Source organism: Macrobrachium rosenbergii, chromosome 14 (assembly GCF_040412425.1).
Source record: "Macrobrachium rosenbergii isolate ZJJX-2024 chromosome 14, ASM4041242v1, whole genome shotgun sequence".
In the NCBI taxonomy this organism is placed as follows: domain Eukaryota; kingdom Metazoa; phylum Arthropoda; class Malacostraca; order Decapoda; family Palaemonidae; genus Macrobrachium; species Macrobrachium rosenbergii.
Genome location: NC_089754.1, coordinates 36,144,884 through 36,164,883, shown reverse-complemented (window position 1 = coordinate 36,164,883; position 20,000 = coordinate 36,144,884). Strand labels below are relative to the sequence as shown.

General features: G+C 34.8%; 1 protein-coding gene across 1 annotated transcript in view; it reads right to left on the bottom strand.

The window, feature by feature from the left end:
* LOC136845927 (uncharacterized) overlaps positions 1–20,000 on the bottom strand; it is a 300,929-nt gene that overhangs the window by 137,097 nt on the left and 143,832 nt on the right. The window lies entirely within an intron of this gene.

Below are 20,000 nucleotides of genomic sequence, written 5' to 3'. Positions count from 1 at the left end.
TGTATGTCAAGGTCCATCTTAAGTACTTCTGGAATTCAGATCAAAACAGCCTGATCAAAGGAATACTGGATTACTGTGGCGTCTCAAAAAATGAGGTCACAGTCACCTAGGTTACAGCCAGTTTCTAGACCTCGTGAACCCGCAGATGAACAAATAAAATATGCCGGAGGTAGAACACAGAAAGAGTCAGTGCCATTTTGTTCTTGACAAGAAAAGGCTATTGTTTCTCAATGACTTCCGATTCTCACTTCAGTCTCTTAAAAAGGTTACAGAAGCGGCTTTCGTCATCAACAGTGCCTTGCAGACAACTTCTGCACTTCTTATTCTCAACCTACGGCCATAATTATCGACAGTGCCGAGTTCGAAAAAGGTCATAACATTCTGTGATTCTGATAGACTGCCTCACTTTTCCATGTTTTTTTTTTTTTTTTTGGAGGGGGTGGGGGGGGGCGCTTCACTAGCTTCTAATTCTTTATAACTTATCGAGATCTTTTCGTACTGACAATTTTTTATTGCTTTGATTTCCTGGTTCTTTACACTAAGATTCCTCTCGTTTTGCAATAAACGAAAGATTCTTTCACAGCACAGAAATGAATTTGTAGCTAACCAGTAAATATATTCTTGGATTACGCTGTGAAATGGCCTATCTTCTAAAAATTGACAATTGTTTTCAATACGAATCATGTTAATGTTTCTAAAATATATTCCCCCGGTTACAAGAAAAGATTAAACTCGCCCTCCGTTTGTGTAGCAAGAACAGATTTAATATGCGTCAGTTCCCCTATATTTTGCTGCTTATGGCCAATGTGCAGCGTACGGGTTTAATACGCGTCGCTTCTCATATATTTTATTACAATAAATGTGCAAAACTCGAGGTACAGTATTTTGTGACCTAAAACAGCGCCACGATTGCTGTTACTAAGGGCACTTATATCTCTAATTATCATCCTGATGTTAATTTTTCATACTCATAAAATTACTACGTGAAATAAATTGAAAATCGTAAGCTTGTTCTTTATTTTCCTTTATTTTTCCACTGATAATTTTTTTTTTTACTATTTTCATCAAAAGCATTCTAATAAAAAGTCCAGTTTTTTTTATCACGCTGATCGCCATTGAATTTGTAATTGTACTGATATAAGAAGTCGTGTTTGAAAATGCAACAAATATATAAACAGTCTTTGCATAAAACAAAGAAAATAAATAAAATGTCAAGTGTAAAATGTTCTACAAGACTTGTTTTTACTGTCATTGTTGCGATGTCCCCTAAGCTGGAAACGATTCTGTATTATTATTATTATTATTATTATTATTATTATTATTATTATTATTATTATTATCAAGATGAACCCCATTCATATGGAACAAGCCCACAGGGTTACTGACTTCAAATTCAAGCTTCCAACAAATACGGTGTTCATTTGAAAAAAGTAACAGAGGGTAATAAGAAATACAGAAAGACAAGACGTTATCAGAAAAGAAAAAAATAAATTAACTAAATAGTAAATAAATAGATAAAAATGTAAGTAAATTATTCAAATACATGGGGAATTGTTTTCGGGTGGTAAAATGAGTTGCATCTTCGCCTGAACTTCTGAGGTTTTCCAATGGCACAACATCCTCAAGGAGACTGTTCCACAGTCCAACGGTGGGAAGAACAAAGGACCTACGGAACTGAGAAATTCAATATTACCCATCATTCCTTGGCAGTTTGTCGAGTTTTAAATCCCTCATAAAGGGCACAAAGAGAAATGTTCCAATCAGTGAACATTAACCTGAAGTCTAGATAATTTCCCTGTATTGAACGAAACCTGAAAATACCCGCTGACCTGAAGCACTTTTAATTACGAGCTAAGATTTCATCATTTCCTCCGCTCTTTCAGCTCGACGGAATAAAAACTGCTAAGAAGAAACAGTTTGTTTTAGTTATATTTTATTCTTATTCTTTTTAATAGCCTAAGGGGACAACGCCTTTGGATGACGTCACTCTGACGTCAATGCTCACTATCTCACGAATAATCATCACAAATGGCATCTCCAGATCTTTATGCACAAAGGCAAGTCTTAGTTTCAGTTTTCTGTTCTTAGTCCCTACCTGGAGGTGGCCGTTCATTCATAGGGGAGGGGAGGGGGGGGAGGGGAGGGAGGAGGAGGGGGGAGGGGAGGGGAGGGAGGGGAGGGGGAGGGGAGGGGGAGGGAGGGTTGGAGGGGGAGGAGAGGGGGGGGAGGGAGGGGAGGAGGAGGAGGGGGGCAGGGAGGGGAACGGGAAAGGGGGGGAGGTTGGAAGGAACTGGTGGCAATTTACAATAAAATGCATCCAAAGATTAGTACTTTTCACATCCTCTCTCGGTAATATACTACCAACAGCATTCATCTGAAACTGAAACCTTAGGGGAAGGGGATCGGAGGGTGGGGGAGGGCGGGATAGTTAGGGGTGGCTGGAAGCATTTGGTGGCAATTTTACATCTGCAGAAAAATCGTTTTAAAATCGTCTCTCGGTAATACACTTCCAACAGCATTCATCTGAAAATTGGAACTACATCTACGACTACATATCTCTTCCTTGAAGCTATCCCATATATTGCATCCTTACCCTGGCTTTTTTTATAGTCTTCTACAGATCTGGCCCTCTGCATTCATAAAGAACGATTATCACCTACTTCCAGCTGCAGTCAACTGAAAACTGGAACTAAATCTAAGATCATACAAGCTTCCTTGAAGCTAACCTATGTATTGTTTCCTTACTCTGGTGTTTATAGTCCTCTACAGATCTGGCCCTCTGCATTTATAATGAACAGGCTCCACCTTGACAACAGCATCACTAATTCACCCTAGAGATGTCCCATGCCATGAATAAGAGATGAGATCAAAGTAACCAGAGAGTCAGTCAGTCACGTGGCATCGTGGGAAGACGACTGTAGATGAATGCTCGAATTTTGGGGATATAAAGGGAAAAAGTGCACACAATAGAAGTTGGGAAAGTGATCAGATCCCTAAGGTACTTCAAGAGAATTTAAGGGTTTGTTTTTTAAATAAAAATTCCCCCCCCCCGTATAATTTCAGTCCATTATGAAACATTCAGACTAATAAATGAATAAAAGTATGTCAATATATATTTGTATGCATGTATGTATATATATATATATATATATAAACGTGTATATATATATATATATATATATATATATATACATACAAAAATGGGAAAAAGTATTAAAAGAAGAAGAAGTATACACGTGTATATATATATATATATATATATATATATATATATATATATATATATATATATATATATATATATATATATATACACATACACGTGTATATATATGTGTGTGTGTGTGTAACTGACAAAATTAGTTGGTTATTTCTCACTGGTCGGGTTGGTATCGTTCTGGGCTAGCACTGCTGGGCCCGCGTTCGATTCTCCGACCGGCCAATGAAGAATTAGAGAAATTTATTTCTGGTGTTAGAAATTGATTTCTTGTTATAATGTGCTTCGGAATCCACAATACGCTGTAGGTCCCGTTGCTAGGTAACCAATTGGTTTTTGGCCACGTAAAATAAATCTAATCCTTCGGGCCAGCCTTAGGAGAGCTGTTAATCAGCTCAGTGGTCTGGTTAAACTAAGGTTATATACTTATTTATATCATATAATACTCATACAACCACTTTATATATCTGTCGGCACTCTCTCTCTCTCTCTCTCTCTCTCTCTCTCTCTCTCTCTCTCTCGCACATACATACATAAACGTAAACTGTATTTTCACTGTTTCTTCCACCTAAAATTCTTCTCATTGTTAATGCTATTTTGTTGTGCTTTTGTATCTTAAACCTAACATCTGTATTTTCGCTCTGGAAGATTTAATTCCTACATATGATTCTCAAATCTATTTTGGCTATTAGTTCCTGAGGAACAATTTGCCTTAACTTACAGAAGAACATCAAACGGGTACCGGTTAACAAGCGAATAGATAAACAGACAGATAGACAGACAGATAGCTATAAGCATAGACAGATAGATGGTAAATAAAAGCACATTGAGATACAAAGGGAGAACAAGTTCCCCAAATTCTAAGAACAAATTAACCACATTCCAAGAACAAGTTCCCCTAAGTCAAAGGGGCACACATTCCCCAAATTCCAAAGGGAACCACTAGTTCCCCCGAAATAACCGTCGTTTAGATGAGACAAGAGAACAAGGTTGGATCTCGAACTGAATATGAGCCAAGTTCCCTATCATTATCATAATCACGAAACTTTGATAAAACCTAATGAACTAAAGTTAACCTAATTAGTAATCCTAATTATGAAAAGGAAAATCAGAGCGTCTGGATTTCCTGTCTTTCTCTCTCTCTCTCTCTCTCTCTCTCTCTCTCTCTCTCTCTCTCTCTCTCTCTCTCTCTCTCTTTGTTTCATTCAAGTAGTGAACCAAACAGACTAATGGAATATCAGAGTTACAATGTATACGACAGAGAAAAGATAAACGATGGAAAAGTGAGTGCATAATAAACGATGAGAAGAGAGAGAGAGAGAGAGAGAGAGAGAGAGAGAGAGAGAGAGAGAGAGAGAGAGAGAGAGAGAGAGAGAGTTAGTTTAAGGACTGCAGAGTAATGCTACATAAACATACTCCATAGTAGGTTCTATCTTAACTATATCAAAGGTGACATGAAAATTGGACATATGTACCACTACCGCGCTCAATCAATTCCCCTCAAGTTCATCTTTGAAAGTCCCTCGAGAACTTATGAATAAATTACTCTCATTTATTCTGACAAAGTACATCCTTATTATGTAATGCGAAACGAAAACAATGCGTTTAAAAGAACCAAGTTCATAGAATGGACGCTTGACACGACAGACTTTCTAACAGTTTAAAAAATAAATGAAAATATAACTTTCTAAATATAGATAGTCTTCCATAAGTTACAGTTTTCGGATCTTTTGTATTGTAGGCCTATGTATAATGCAAAAAATTAATACCTTTTTATCTTCAGGGTGAGCATAATTCAGTTCGTCTTTAATCGCATTTCTACTTGGTACTTAATTTTCTTTTAAATCTAAGGCTACATGATTCTGCCACCATGATCATTAACCTTGCAACCCAGACGATGTAATCAGGATGAAAAGAAATCAAAATTAGTTGTTATTTCTGAACTTCCTGTATCTCACGTCCTGACGCTTTTGAAAAATCCTATACATTATACAGTATAATATCTACCTTTACTTTATTTCATCTACTTTTCAAGAAGCGTTAAGCATATGACTTTTCACTCCCAGTTCAAAAGTTATGGCAAAGGTTAAACTTATGCACTGACAGACAAAAAGTCTTATTCAAGTATATCTATACATGATAGTCTGCCAATGAGCGTATTTAACTTTTTTCATAGTGTTGCTTAATCGACTTCTACTAAGTATTAATTATACTGAATTTTTATTCCGTTGTGCATTTGAATATCGAGAAAAATCATCCATCTTTTTCCATAGTGTAATGTAATCGACTTCTACTAATTATTAATCATATTGAATTTTTGGTGTGTTATACATTTGAATATCGAGAAAATCATCCTTCTTTTTCCATAGTGTAATGTAACCGACGTCTACTAAGTATTAATTATATTGAATGTTTATTCTGCTGTGCATTTGAATATCGAGAAAAATCATCTATCTTTTTCCATAGTGTAATGTAACCGACTTCTACTAAGTATTAATTATATTGAATGTTTATTCTGCTGTGCATTTGAATATCGAGGAAAAATCATCTATCTTTTTCCATAGTGTAATGTAATCGACTTCTACTAATTATTAATCATATTGAGTTTTTGGTGTGTTGTATATTTGAATATCGAGAAAATCATCCTTCTTTTTCCAGTGCAATGTAACCGACTTCCACTAAGTATTAATTATACTGAATTTTTATTCTGCTGTGCATTTGAATATCGAGAAAAATCATCCATCTTTTTCCATAATGTAATGTAATCGACTTCTACTAATTATTAATCATATTGAGTTTTTGGAGAAAATCATCCTTCTTTTTCCATAGTGTAATGTAAACTGACTTCTACTTGTATTCTGTTTGAATATCGAGAAAATCATCCATCTTTTTCCATAGTTTCTTTTTAACCATAGTTTTTGTAATGTAATATCGACTTCATCCATCTTTTTCCATACTAATTATACTTAATTTTTATTCTGCTGTGCATTTGAATTTCGAGAAAAATCATCCATCTTTTTCCATAGTGTAATGTAATCGACTTCTACTAATTATTAACCATATTGAATTTTTGGTGTGTTGTACATGTGAATATCGAGAAAATCATCCATCTTTTTCCATATTGTAATGTAACCGACTTCTACTAAGTATTAATTATGTTGAATTTTTATTCTGCTGTGGATTTGAATATCGAGAAAATCGTCCAGCGCCCTGGATTCCTTGGATGCTGAGCTGTCATCACACAGATATATAACTCAACACGGGTTATTTTGATAAGGCTGATTAGATTTATTTTCTTTATCTGTTTTTTTCTTTTTTTTGACAATCTTATCTATTTGAGGCTTTGATAATCTTGAAAATATTGAATATTTTTAGTTATGATGATTGCGTTACCTTCAGTAAAAAAAGATCTCAACTTGATACTAAATGAGATAAGAGATATCTTTAATTAATGTTAAAATGCTGTCTTAGTAATGGACTAATGGTAAACAAATAGATTAAGTAATTATAAGCTGGAACTGTCAAGCCTCAATAAAAAAAAACATAATTAGTGTCAGCAGCCATTTCCTGAAGTATAATCAGGCATTGCTGGAAGGAGAGACATAATACAGTACATGACTTGGTCTACGTTGAATGAAAATGATATTTTATGAAATATCAAAAGTTCATAAACTGACAGTATTTTATGAGATAAGGTGTACACAAGATATTAGCAAAAGTACCATACTGATGAGATATTCATGGGATGTTGATAAAATAACTTTCTGTTAATGCGAAATACAATGGATGCGTGCTACAAAAATAAAATAGACTTTAGTTGTTTATGAAAAGGTTAGTAAAAGCTGCTGTTTAGAAGAGAACGTCATAAGGTGCTAAAAACTTCAAATATGACGTCATTCTTAATTGCGTAAAGATAGATTTCTTCTCACCACATGTTAACAATAACGCTTTCGTTCTTGCTTTACTACATTTCATTATTCATATTCACATCGCACCGGCGATCAATGGTGGATATTTCCATATATGAATCTCTCTAATTTTAAACAAGTTTTATATACTGTATAGCTTCTAACATACTATGATCAAGGTTGTTTCTCCCACCTATCAAACTATTCCAACCAAAGTCGACCCTCATAACCCAACCACAAGGCTTAGTAAAAGGATACATGACATTCTTTTGCTACCCTTATTGACCTGACTGACCTGACCCAGTTGGGGTATGGTGACTTACTCTCCAGTCACCAGTCCGCTGGAGAGCTACGGTGAAAAAAGACCTTCAATTGAGAGGACGTAAGTTAATTTAATAATGTTATTGTCGAATTTGAATAAAAATAATTGATTCACAGTCCTCAAAAGATTATTTGAGTTTTATAAAATGCATATCATTTAATAAAAGGCATCATAAGGAAAAAAATTTGATAATCTGCTCCTTGGATGACTAATAAGCTCGAACTATATATTGAGAAGACAGCTAAGCTGAATAACCTAACAGACTAATTAATACAATAATAAATTAACCTATGAAAAAATCTTAAGTGACACAGCCTTTTTTAATTTCAATTATGGATAAAAAGAAGACTAAGCTACAATGAAACGTGGTAACATAGCTCTCATGGTATTAACCATCATTGCTTTCCCATACCTTAAGTTAACTGATAGCCAATGAATACTATGTACAATGGTCTATATCACTTTTATTCTAAAATAGCTCATTTTATTCATTAAATGTATATAAGTCCCTTTACTTAATGAACAATAGACAATACATGTATGGAGAATCTATACTTATCATACCAATTTCATATCTTTTGCACTTCCTGCATTAACAAGCTTATCAATTTTAATTAACTTACGCATTTTAATATTAAAGGGTACTGCCGATATGTGTTTTAATGCTGTCTACACTCGTAAAGCAGCTTTTCTGCATAACACGTCATACAGTACAAGCTTTAGTGTACCAACTAATATATGGGTATAACAGAAATAAAAACTAAAGTAAACTATTTCAATCATACGCAGAGTCAGTTGTGCATTGTACTGATGTTGCTGAAAGCTACTTTAGTGGTTTTAAATGGACACACGCACGCGCGCGCACACACACGCACATATAGATTTGCGTATGTATGTATGTACACATGTATATATATATAAACATTTGTTTATATATATATATATATATATATGTATGGATATATATATATATATATATATATATATATATATACATACACATAAATTTCTGACGCACATCAGGATCGAACCAGGTCTTTCAACTGAAAGGCAAGGGCGCTGCAATCTGAAAAGACCTGGGTACGATCCTGCTGTGGGTCAGAAATTTATTTCTGCTCCACACGTGATTGATTGTTGATTATTTCTACACATACACACACACACACACACACACACACATATATATATATATATATATATATATATATATATATATATATATATATATATATATATATTATATACTGTATATATACATACACACACACACATACATTCCTAATGCAATGTCGCTTTCCAGTCAGTCACACAAAACACATCAATAAAGATTAACGAAAATCCTAGCTGTCCCTCTCTCTCTATTTCCCAAAGTCAATGAATTCGGGAAACGACCCCATCAAAGGTTAGCGTTCGCCAGAGCGCCCTTTTCCTAATCATGTTAAGCGGTTTATATTGATTAATCGGTTATAGGAATTGTACTTTTGCTTCCAGCATCCCTACAGGTGTTTTTCCCTCGGTGGAAACTGAAAAGCAATAAATGAATGAATTCTTACACATTACCATGTTTGCTCCCCCCCCCTTGTTTTTTAAAATTAGAACCTCAAAAGTTCGACCGAAGATGCAATACATTACTACCCTGAAATACGTCTCCTTGTATTTTAATAGTTTATTTAAATTTTTATTTGTTTGTTCTTTAATTCGTTAATTTAGCTTTTCCTTTTCAAATAACTGATCTCTACTTTCTGCATTTCCTATTGCCTTCCGTTACTTCTCACCAATAAACGCCATATTCTTTGGAAGCATGAATCTTAAGTCAAAGACCCTTGTGGGCTTGTTCCATATAAAGAAGGTTCATCTTCTAAAATAATAATAATAATAATAATAATAATAATAATAATAATAATAATAATAATAATAATAATAATAGCAAATTACGGTTTTTAATTGTATCTTTGGGGAAGATTGTTGCAGATCAAATTGTAATCTGTTGATGATTTGAGTCACGTAAATAACTCGAGTTTGGACCTACGAAAAAAAAAAAATTTTTTTTTTCTTTATACGAAAGTCTACCTGTCTTAACTTCAGCTGATTAGTAATCGTTGGCTTGTGCTACAAGACAGTAAGTTAATCTTTTCAAGGATGTAATGTAATCTAATTAGTAATTTTTCTCATTCAGGTAAACAGTGGGATTTCACAGACAAAGATTTACATCCGCAAATAGGCTATATATATAAAACTGACCCCACTCAATACACACACACCACACACACACACACACACACACATATATATATATATATATATATATATATATATATATATATATATATATATATATATATATATATATACAAAGTGGTTTCAGTTCAGGTTTCGAACGCTGGTTTATTCAGGTGTGAGATAAACGCGCCACCAATAGCAAGCGAGAAAGAAAGAAAAAAACTAGATAAATCAATAGATAAATATATAAACGTGAATATACGGTTTTTTTCTTCACATCGCTCTCCGTAAGATTATCATTCATGTTTCCTAGAAAATGTTTTTGCAAACAGAGTTCTTAAAATGTTTACGTCAGCAGTTTCTCTTCATGAGCAAAATATGAAGGGCAGAGAAAAAAGTTCAAAAAGTTTTTGCAGCGCCGTAAAGAAAAAAAGTATAATAGCGTTTTATAATGGAATGGAAAAAAAAACTTATTTTCGTTGCTTTTGTTGTGAAATCTCTTTTCAAATCTGTGTTTTGATATGAAACGATCAAATAGTTTTTTTTTAACCTGGTCGTGATTTGCATACAAGACGCGTATCAACATCGGTGTCCTGTAGTGGCGTTTTTATAGGAGGAGGGGAGGGGGGAGGGGAGGGGAGGGAGGGGGGAGAGGGGCGGGAGAGGGAGAGGGGGAGGCTTGGGGCAACATTCCCCCCCCTCATTCAAAGGTAGTGTCCTTGACCCACAATGAGGTCCCCTGGGATCAAAGCCCATTCAAATACAATCAAGGGAACAAATGAATAAGCGGACAGTGTTCTGATAATATTGTTCAACAATGCTCATTGTTAATGGTATCTGGTTCAGCGTTCGTTAGCTAGACTTTACTGTAGTTGCCAATTTTGGCCAGACAGCAATAACACCTTAACTTCCATAATATCTAAACAGGGCCAAGGACGTTGACATGGATTTCTTTGCAACCAGAATGAGCAGAGACAATGGTACAACGAACCTTTTGAATTTTGAAGAGTTAACCACAAACAGTGCACCATATTTGTACAGACGTATTTTTCTGACTGAAATAACACGACCCACAATGGCCATAAATGTATTATTATCAATACTTTTATTCATGTCCGAATTTTGTTATTAAATTTTCTATAACTTGCCGAAAGTTTATTTTTTAACGAAAGACTATTACTAATTACTAAATAATAATAATCATAATAATAATAATAGTGCAAATGTTTCATAAAGTTGCTTATATATTACGTTACAGCTATTTGACAATACATACGAGATGCAACACCATATAATCCGTGTACACAAATGCTAAAATTTATTGTTGCGTATTACAAAGTACCTAATTTGTATTAGTATTATAAATTCACTTGATTATAAAAGCACAAACCCAAAATCTGATATTCCATGTTTTCAACTGCTGTATTAGTTTAGCAAATATTAAATGAGGACAATGGCCCACTTCAAACTAAGGAGCCCCTACCAGGCGGCACCCCTCCCAAATACGTCCTAAAGTCCTGGCACACTTACGTAACTTTCTTTCTGCTGCCATCAGGTCGTTCTTGTACTCAAACTATAGATATCAAATAATAATAATAATAATAATAATAATAATAATAATAATAATAATAATAATAATAATAATAATAATAATAGGCATGAGTTGAAATGTGTCAAATTAATTATGAGACTTTCCGCTGTTAGATTCCGGTCCCCATGAGACGTATCTCTTTACAATAAAAATAATAATAAGTCAACCTGTGAGGAAGTTTTTGATGCCTAATATTTTACATCCAAAAATAATTATACATAATTATTGGCAATTTACCTTAAATTCATACTCATACGAGTATAAAAAGGAATTCCTGACGGTAAGGATGCAGAAAAGTGGTGAACAGGCATTTTGGATTTGTATATGTAATGTGCAATTGATAAAAGTCCAAAGATTGTCATAAACTAAAATTCTGGAGGCGAATCATTATCATTGTTATCTAAAATGTGCAAACAGGTCATAAACTTGCAAAGTTGGCTTCCACAGAATAAAATGTCTTAATAAATAGAAATTGATAGGAGAATCTATATTATTATAGCAAATAAAACATCCGCCATGGTTTTCACTCTCAAAATAAAATATAAAATCCAAGCAATATTTCTTTGATTCCCAAGAGCTAGAACAACATGTGATCTCCCTGCTTGGACAACTGAAACTAAATCATCTGACTAATTTGGGAATCTTATATAGACGTCATAATGGCAGGTCCAGATTTCTTTCAGGAGACAGAATTAATTTTCTCCTTAAAAAATTTCCTTCCCTCAGATATGGACGAGCGACCCAAACTATGTTGTCATAATGGATTCTCTGACCCATGTCAACATTCCTCATGTTACCACATTTTCCTCTTGTCATTTTAGGTGCTGGACTGTGTTGACTCTCACCATTATTTAGCTTTACAAACCTTTCATACCTTAATTGATTTTTTTTATCTTTACAAATTTCTTATACCTTCGCTGACATTTTTTTTAGTATCAGCTCACATACTGAAGCTTTTTTTTTTGGGGGGGTGGGGGTTTGTTTAGAGGTCTTCTCATTAATATGCTTCACACGACGAGCATGCAAAATTCTAGCTCATATTTACTGTTGCAGAGCTATTTACAGCGGCATTGTGGGTAAAGATGGCAGGCGTAATTTGAACGTCTTCTGTTATTTTCATCAGGAAATGTGGGTACGTGGACAATGCTGAAACCTGACTGGTTGATTTGTTCTGAGTTTCACCAATCATGTGGGATTTTGTAATTCAGGTGTGCTTGAAAAATTTCACATAAAATTTCTTTTAGTATGTGTTTTGAACGTTTCTGACTTTCTTTTCGGTAGCAAATTAGTAGTTTTAGGGATACTGGACTCCCCGCCCCCGTCTTTGTATCCTACAATTGTGGGGGATAAAAAAAAAGTAAAATATAAAATGTATTCTAACTTCCTCATGATAACTCTGCAAGGTTTACTGAACATCTTTCAAGTGACACTACGCACTAGGTGAGTAAGGACATCGTGACCTAGTTTATGGTGATTAGGAGGTCTGGGGGAGCTAAGCCCCCAGCCTGGTAAGGACCAGGCGTCCTAGGTTAAGTTAGTTAGCATACATCCCAGTCTTTCACTAGTTATGGGTTTCACTAAAATCACCATTTCCCTCTGTGGTGACCTGTAATTGCAGGATATAAGTGGGTTCAGTATTTCTAAAACTACTAATCTGAAACAGAAATGAGCATCAGAAAACTTATGAAAGTCATATTTTCAATTCCGGAATACCATTATGGGTTAAAGTAAAAATTTACCTCTTCACTAACTTAAATAAGAAACTATTCTCACGATCTTTTTGGCTACGTCGTATCCCCGTTTCGTTTTTGACTGAACGATCAAATATGCGTTTTTTGTGTTACGATTTCCCCTGAAATATGCTCATTTTTTCTTATATATTATTTTCCTTATTTTCCATTCATTCATTATAACGTACTACTGTATTTGTTAAAATTTCCTAGCTTTGAATTTTTCTAGTATTTATACCAAGAAGTTAATTTGTAACAAAATCATCCATGTGACCTTAAAATGAGAGAGAGAGAGTTTCAGTTCCTTTGGCTTCTGGCCTTGACTATTCATGAGTTGCCTGGGGACCCACCCCTATTCGCCCCCACCGCCCCACCCGGCCCACTCCACACACTAAGCTCTCCCATTTCGTAAGCTTCGACTCGTTTCAATATTTTCCCTGCATTCAAAAGCTCACGAGCTCTTCCAGAGTAGAGATTTGACTTCGTGGTTCTGTCAACTATTTTATAGTAAATACTCGATAGATTTTCAGTAGCAAACGTCAGGACTGAACAGTTATCTTTAAGGTTAGTTTATTCGTTCAATGAATTACGGTCACCATTTGTCAGGATTCTTCAAAAAGAAAAATTATGAAATAAAAAAAAAAATAGACACGTTATAGTAAAATTAAAGTTCACATCGTCCCGCCTCGCAGCAAAAAAAAAAAAATAAATAAATAAATAAATTCCTCCTACCGATATCTTCATGCGGGTGTAAATTTATAACGAAAGGGCATTTGGTAAACTTCCGGAGCACATGGCTCTATGTAATTTGCAATGCGGATGGAGAGCATCAAGGAAAGTGACGGACGAAACTCGATCCTATTCATCATTATTACACTGCAGGATGAGACATCCGGCCCATATCCAACACTTCCTTCCCTTCCCAACAAAATAAAAACACGCTAAAAAAAACTCTTGTGGCTGACTAGATGGATATTGAAACACCCAGTCAACACAATAAGGCAGCACAACCCAAGGTTCAGATACTCTGTGAACAAGAACACATCCTGCCATGAATCAGAAGGCAATCCTAGAGACATATTGAAGGAACAACTGGCTTTCTGGAGTCCAACAAGTATATGCACTGATATAATATGCAGACTAGTAAGTTAAAGGACCCTACACATTTTAATCAAAGGATTTGTCAACTATGGCAACTACCTTGGATGGGCAACAACATTAATAGCCTATGTCGTTGTAAATGCTATCGTATTCTGGGAACAAGATGCTACCATTTCGGTAAAATTTTATAAGTTGCCAATATAAAATGATACCACGTAAAATAGGGGTGTTTACTGGTTACAATTTTGCCGTATGGGGTTGGTATTGTCATACCTTATAAGTCATAACTTGATATAGAGCTCTTTTCAAAAGTGTAAGTTACAATTTCATATCGTGTATTGGCAACTTATAAAATAATACCACCATTTCTCCTACGAGTCATACTGCAAACAGCGCGGCCACACGCACCACCTTAAAACTTCAGTAACATGAACATTTGTGAGAAAAACGGCACATCATAAGCAGAAAATATACCTAATTTATCATAGAAAACATGTACAATATAGCAGCAAAAAGTAATATGTGGCAAAGAATAAAAACTTTGAGAAAAACTACACCACAGTTAGAAAACATATCTATAGCATCAGAGAAAACATGCACAATATAGCAGCAAAAAGCGTTCAACGACAAAAAAGAAAAATACCCTAAGTGGAAATAGCAAGTGGGTACTCACCGACGAACAGAAGATTCAATCGTCATCTTCATTTGAAAATGCGCCCAGCTGATCGGCCACATTTAATTGTCATTTTCAGCTCATAACTTTATCAAATAATTTGTTCATTTGCTTTTAATATTAATTGCCTGTTATCTTCTTAATCGTCTAAGATTTCACTTCCTTTTGCATTTAAAGTAATGGGTTACTGAAAACAGTCTGGATCCTACAGTATGTATTAAAGTTTTTTTATTTAATCTTTGCTTAATCAATTTACATTTGTCAATGTACCTACATATATCCGTGCTTTTGTTTCAGTTTTTTTATATGTTCTCATATTTCCATAAACTTGTTTCTTACGGGATGAAAGTTCGAAAGCTACCATTTAATTGCTCTATATTATCAAGTGTATTTATTTTTCACTTCCTCGTTTTTCCAGCTGAATCGATGTCATATTGTTTAGCCAGCGGTCTTTCCCACACTCGGTTCTGTACATTAGTTCTCTAATACGTCTGAATTGCTTCTGACATAATTAAAATTTAAGACACTGTATCATATTCCATCCCATTTTTTATCTGATTTCCATCTTCTGAAGTGGTACTACGCACAACAGAGATCAGTATTCTCTGCCTACCCTTCATAATTGCATATCATAAAATCCTCCGTATGTCCACTCCCCTTCATTACTCTGATTTACAAGTTACTTTCACTTCAGACTCTCTTTGATTTTGCTTTCGCTTTGAATTTCTCCATTTTCCTCTGTTAAGCGTAAACTTCCAACCATAAGTTCGGCCGTTTTTTGTACTCTAGTTCCCTTGCTTCCTTTACCTCGTTTTCACTAAGTTTAGACACGTCAGCCCTCAGTACTAACATGAAAGAACACCATGAAGATTAAACTAATAGTGATCACCATTCACTTACGCTAACGATTTAAAAATAAACAAACCATCTCAGTTATTATAGAGAGATTTTAACGGTCGAAACATTCCTTAATCGACTACGTATTTGTGGTATTTAAGTCAGTCCTGATAAACGTTAAAAGGAAGGGAATACTGACGGCCAACACTTCACAACCCAGAAGACAAGTGAATACTGAATAGCGCCTGGACACTGGACAGTGCTTGTTCGGAGGGTGGCCGAAATCGTCTTTTGCTCCGGGCAATAAAGGCATCAGAGGATGTTTATGACTATCATGTGTTGTCGTAGTACTACACCATCAACCTAATTAATTGTAAGATGAGACTTGAATTTTATCGTAAGTTTTACAAACTGTAAATTCATTTAACTTAAACGGCATTCTTACCCTGATTAGAGGGTGACCGAAATCGTATTTTGTTCTTGGCGATAAAGGCATAAGATGCTGTTTTATGAAAATCAGATGTTGTTGTAGTACTATACCATGAACATTAATTAATCGCAACGTGAGATTTGAATTTAATCGTAAAGTTTAGAAACAGTAAATTTGTTTAACTTTAACAGTATGTCTTACATCCGCGAAAGAAACCTGACTGATTGCGGTTGAATGGACTAGCTAACTGCTAGTTTAAATCAGGGCAATGGTTCATACATGAGCATTACACAAGTACAACAAAAACGACATTTCTAATATCTCAGTTGCCAGGAAGGTTTTTATTTTGAACAGTTATTGCGTACATATGATTTTATTTACGTGTCTTTTTTTATAACATTTACAAGTATCATGATGAGGAAAATATACACAATAATCAAATAATTCCGTTGAAGGTACAAACAACGAAATAACTATAAGTTAAGTACACCTTAGTTTAACCAGACCACTGAGCTGATTAACAGCTCTCCCAGAGAGGACTGGCCCGAAGGATTAGATTTATTTTACGTGGCTAAGAACCAATTGGTTACCTAGCAACGGGACCTACAGCTTATTGTGGAATCCGAACCACATCATACCCAAAAATTAATTACTATCACCAGAAATAGATCCCTCTAATTCTTCATTGGCCGGCCGGAGACGCGAACTCGAACCTAGCAGAGTGCTAGCCGACAACTCTACCGACTCGTCCAACGAGGAACTGCAAACAAAACAGCTATAATTTCAATAATAAACAAGAACAGTGTAGAACACGAACCTCTGTCAAGGCTACACAACAACGAACAAATGAACTTTTACTAGTGAATGCGTGGTATTAAACGTGCAATTTGACATAAATAGCACAAATTCATAACCGATTAAGGAGCGTTTCAACAGATAATAAACTTTATAATGTGTGAGATGTTTTACGCGTCAACATATCGTCAACTCTTACCTGATTTCCCATAAAAATGAATTATCTTGAGGTCATATTACGAATACATGTGTTAATTGCCATCCAATTCTGTGTCCCCGTTCTCGAGATTTCACACTACCAGGTAAAAACACATCCGTCCAACCCAGTTTGCCCGGTTAATGATAATACTATTTAAGTTATCCCTCTACCATCTCCCCTCCCCTCTTCTCCCAGGCGTTCCCCTCCCCTCACCCACAACCATCCTCCCTCGGTCCTGTCTCCTCACATCCGTCTCCATCTCTTTCGCCCAAACTTTGTGATCAGTTAGCGAACTTTCCTCTTCTCATATCTTTTCTCAGCACGTTTCTTCCGGCTCATCCATTCATTCAGTTCGGAATCCTCTAACTTTCGCTCTCTCTCTCTCTCTCTCTCTCTCTCTCTCTCCCTTTCGAGTCTCTCTTTGTTCTGCTAGTTTGGAACCATTTTCTTTTTCCTCCTTATTTTTCTTCTTCCTCTTTCTCTCTCTCAAGTTTCCTTGTTCTGCTAGTTTGGAACCGTTTTCTTTTTCCCCCTTATTTTTCTTCCTCTCTCTCTCTCTCTCTCTCTCTTTCTTTCAATTCTCTCTGCTAGTTTGGAACCGTTTTATTTTTCCTTATTTTTCATTTTCGTCTCGTCTCTCTCTCTCTCTCGAGCTTGAGGAAAGCTTACCTTCTGCTATCGTATATCTCGAGATATCAAAGTCTGCGCATAATTCCTTTTCACTGTCCTTTTACTGACAAAACTTCCTGTAATTAAACGTTCTTCTTTTCAGTATGTTTGTCCCTTTTCCTCCTGCGGTGCACAGTAGATTGATGTTTATTATTTCAAAATATAATCGTAATTATACACCTTCTCTGTCTTTTTACATTTATTCCATTTATCCACTTCTAAAAGCTGGTCAGGTTTAATTGCTTCTCAAAACACTTCTGTCTTGATGACGCAAGAGGAAAGGGATTTAATTCCCATACACTGTTTATACACGTACATATACATACATACTACATATATATATATATATATATATATATATATATATAATTTATATATATATATATATATATATATATATATATATATACATATTAGCCATACATATCTTTCCTGGGTTTTTATTTTAAATAGTAAATGTAACAAACGAGCAATTGATAGAGAGCGTACCTCCTCCTAGGAGTAAATATTATTATCATTATTATTATATATTTGGTTAGAGAATGATTGCTACTCTGCCATCTCGTGAAAGTATGGAATATTGTTAGCTTTTCCAAAGGGTAAGATAATCATTCGTCACATCAACAAGTTGTCCAATGTTCCTAGACTCTAAAGCAAAAATAATAAATAGGAAATGTAATGGTGAGGTTTGATTATGACGAAGAAGAAGTGACCTAGTGACTTTGAGTGTGTGCCTATATATATATATATATATATATATATATATATATATATATATATATATATATATATATATGATTATTATCACTTTTGTACGTGATTCATTTATCACACATTACCACAGGTGAAAAATAAGAAACGGGGTGTAGGTCCTGACCGGTTTCGACTTTATTTCAAGCCATTGACGAAGGACTGATACAGAGTGTGAGAAGTCACAAATATATATACTACAAGAACAGTACTGACGAACATACACAACCGTTATAGGCTCCATATCCCCACTCAGGCCGGTGTCGAGGTAGGGGTGGCCTTTAAAACTCATTTGGCTAAAAATCACAATAGACTCTCAGGGGACATTGCTGATAAACAGACCATACCCACCTCAGATCCACACCTGACAGGTGTCATGGAGGCAACGAGTTTGGAAACTCATTAACATTACTACCCTTCGCACTGTGTTTTACAAATATGATAATCCTATTTTCATATATCTCTACTGCCTACCTTAAAGTTTAAACAATTTACAAATTTCTTTTGATATTAAAAACGGATCAAGTTTATACATCCCTTGACTGATATTCATATTATGGTTGTAACTTTCTTTTATGAAGCTAGATTCAATGATGTTCCTTTCCAGTGCATTATTAGAATATACAATCCTTTTGCCCCTTCCCAGTTGATAGCATGATTGTTTCTCACTAACATGTACAAATATACCACTGTTCCCTTGTGCATATCTCACATTTCTTATGTTGTTCAATTCTTTTTTTTCAGTGCTTTCCGGTTTGGCCAATATAAAAGTTGTCACAAGACTTACACGGAATTTTATATACACACCCTTTAATATTGTCTGGGAGTTCTTGATAAGTACATTTTTCATTGTTGTATTGTTCTTAAATGCGACATTAACACAAAAATTCTTAAGAAGATGAGGGATATCTTTCATACTATTATTATAAGGCAGAACAAGCAAATTTTTGTGTTGTAAGGTTCTTTCTGGTTTTTGATACATAGTCTTTTTGCCCTTCAAATGCACTGTTTAATACACTATCAGGATATTTCAATTTTTTGCCTGCATTCCTAATCTTATCTATTTCATCATCAATATATTCAGGGCTACATACCGTAATGCTCTTAAAAACATAGATGAAAACACTGACTTTTAACCTTATTGCTTTGTTAAGAATAGTGCACATAGGAAGAAAAAATTAGTGGGTTTTCTATACACACTATATTTAAACCCACTACTATTTCTTCGTATGAGGACATCCAGAAACAGTAAAAACCATCATTTTCCATTTCATCGTGAATTTAATTGATGGTACTAATTGATTTAACTTAGCAAAAAAATTATGTTTTTTACATCTTGGTTCCCTGGCCATACACAAATTATGTCGTCAACATACCTAAACCATGTTACATTACGTTGGGATTATGTTGTTTAATATCTTCTTTTCAAAAAATTCCATATATAAGTTACTTAACACTGGGGATAGAGGTTTCCCATTGCCATACCAAAATTTTGTGAGTAAAATTTACCATTAAATTCAAATTTACAATCTTTTACACATAATTTAATCAGTTCAAT